This window comes from Heterodontus francisci, unplaced genomic scaffold, assembly GCF_036365525.1.
Source record: "Heterodontus francisci isolate sHetFra1 unplaced genomic scaffold, sHetFra1.hap1 HAP1_SCAFFOLD_59, whole genome shotgun sequence".
Classification (NCBI taxonomy): Eukaryota; Metazoa; Chordata; class Chondrichthyes; order Heterodontiformes; family Heterodontidae; genus Heterodontus; species Heterodontus francisci.
The window spans coordinates 7,229,913-7,232,684 of NW_027140758.1; the positions used below are offsets into that span (position 1 = coordinate 7,229,913).

Consider the following 2,772-nt stretch of genomic DNA (forward strand, 5'->3'; position numbering starts at 1 on the left):
AATCTATGTCGCCCTGCAGCCATGTCTCTGTAATGACTATCAGATCGTACTTATTTATTCTATTTGTGCTCCCAGTTCATCTGTTTTGTTTCAAATGCTCCATGCATTCAGATACAGAGCATTTAGTTTTGTCCTTTTATTATTTTTGTCACCTCTAGCCTTATCTGTCGATTTACTCTTAGATTTGCACATTCTGTCCCTTCCTGTCACAGTCTGTTTATCATTTCCCATATTTATACCTTTCTCTCTTGCCTTGTCTCTCCTCCTTGATTCACCATATCTTCCCAAATTTGATCCCTTGCCCCCACTATTCGGTTTAAAACCGTCTCTACTTCCCTCGTTATGTGGCTCGCTAGAACACCGGCACCAGCACGGTTCAGGTGTAGACCGTCCCAACGGTACAGCCACCTCTTTCCACAGTACTGGTGCCAATGCCCCATGAACCAGAACCCACTACTACCACACCAGTCTTTCAGCCGCACATTACTTTCTCTAATCTTATTTGTCCTATGCCAATTTGCACATGGCTCAGGTAATAATCCAGAGATGATTAACTTTGAGGTTCTGCTTCTTAATTTGGTGCCTAGTTCCTCATACTGACTTTGCAGAACCTCTATCCTTCTCCTGCCTATGTCGCTGGTACCGACATGGACCACGACGACTGGATCCTCCCCCTCCCATTGTATGTTTCGCTCCAGCCCTGAGCAGATGTCCTGAATTCTGGCACCGGCAGGCAACACAGCCGTCTGGACTCTTGCTTTTGCTGCAGAGAACAGAGTCAATCCACCTTACAATACTATCCCCTACTACCACTACATTCCTTTTTTCTCCCTCTTTGAGCCGCAAACACTTACTGCAGACGTGTTTGCCCTGGATCACACAGGCATCCAGGAACTCCCACACGCTGCAGCTGTGACACATCACCTGTCCTGTCATCCTTAACGTGTTTCAATTAACTACTTAAATATTTTATTCAATTATTCATTTTATTGCATATTTTATTAAACTTACCACTAGTTTGTTTACTATTATAAATGTTAGGACTAAAATGGATCTTAATCACTTACCAGATGCGCATCAAGCAGGTCGGTTCTTCCAAACCAATCAACCACCTGCTTGCCTGTGATGTCACAGCTTACCAGATCCTCACCAAACAGCTCCTTCCACTGCACCGAAGAAAGAACCAAATCCGGCATACTCACCCCAGCGGCTCTCTGTTTTCCTGCTCTCACTCTCCATTGTGACGTCACTCCTCGATTTTTTTTTTCCCCCAGCTCTGCTCCTGCCGTGCTCCTCTTTCTCTCGCTCTGTGCTTCTGGCGCATTTTTTCATTTGTTGTTCCATTGTGCTCCTCTGTTTCTGGTCCTAAATCTGACTCTGGTGGGACTTGAACCCACAACCTTTGAATATCGTCTTAATCATTATTTAGAACTCCAACACGCTATCCATTGCGCCACAGAGCCTCACACATTTTTATTAACATCACTAAGGCCTTTGATCTTGTCAGCAGAGACGGCCTCTTCAAACTGCAATGGAACATCGGCTGCCCTTCTGACCTCTTGGGCATCATCTCTTCTTTCCACGAGAACATGCACAGTTCCATAAGTTACAATGGAGCAACATCAGACGCTTTCAAGATCAGCAGTGGGGTAAAGCAGGGCTGCGCGCTGGCGCCAACTCTCTTAGGAACAGAGGAACATCGGAGTAAGCTATTCAGCCCGTCGAGCCTGCTCTGTCATTCAATTCGATCATGGCTGATCACCTACCTCAAAGCCCCTTTCCCATGCTATCCCCATATCCCTTGATGTCATGAGTATCAAGATTTCTATCAATTTCTGTCTTGAACATGCTCAATGATTGAGCTGCCACAGCCCTCTGGGGCACAGTATTCCAATGATTCACCACCGTCTGAGTGAAGAAATTCCACCCATCTCAGTTTTAAATGGCCTACTCCTTATTCTGAGACGATGTCCTTTGGTTTTAGACTCACCAACCAGGGCAAACATCCTGTCTACATCCACACTGTCCCGCCCTGTAAGAATTTTGTCAGTTTCAATCAGATCACCTCTCATTCTTCGAAACTTTAAGGAATACAGGCCCAGTTTCCTCATCAGACAATCCCACCATCCCAGGGATTAGTCTGGTGACATAAAAACAAGAAATGCTGGAACCACTCAGCAGGTCTGGCAGCATCTGTGAAAAGAGAAGCAGAGTTAACGTTTCAGGTCAGTGACCCATCTTCGGAACTGACATATATTAGAAAAGTCCCAGGTTATAAGCAAGTGGGGTGGGGGTGGGGCAAGAGATAACAAAGGAGAAGGTGTAGATTGGACAAGGCCACATAGCTGACCAAAAGGTCATGCAGCAAAGGCAAACAATATGTTAATGGTGTGTTGAAAGACAAAGCATTAGTGCAGATTAGGTGTTAATGGACTGAATATTGAACAGCAGGAAGTACAAACCTGAAAAAAAAACAGTAGGTAAGCAAACTGAACAAACTGAGATGAAATGAAATAAATGCAAAAAAAAGATTAGTCTGTTGACCCTCTGTTTCACCCCCTCTATGGCAAGTGTATCCTTCATAAGATGAGGAGACTAAACTGTACACAATACTCCAGTGCGGATTCACCAAGGCTCTAGACAATTGCAGCAAGACATCTTTACTCCTGTACTCATGACCCCTCGTGTGGGTACAACATACCATTTGCCTTCCTAATTGATTGCTGCACCTGCACAAGAGCTTTTAGTGTCTCAGGAACAAGGACACCCAGG

General features: G+C 44.9%; 1 non-coding gene across 1 annotated transcript; it reads right to left on the reverse strand.

The window, feature by feature from the left end:
- Nucleotides 1-1,372: 1,372 nt before the first annotated feature.
- Nucleotides 1,373-1,463, reverse strand: trnar-ucu (transfer RNA arginine (anticodon UCU)). Its single transcript is given in 2 exon segments — nt 1,373-1,408; nt 1,427-1,463. It is a non-coding gene; the product is annotated as a tRNA-Arg (tRNA).
- Between the last annotated feature and the right edge of the window lie 1,309 nt (nt 1,464-2,772).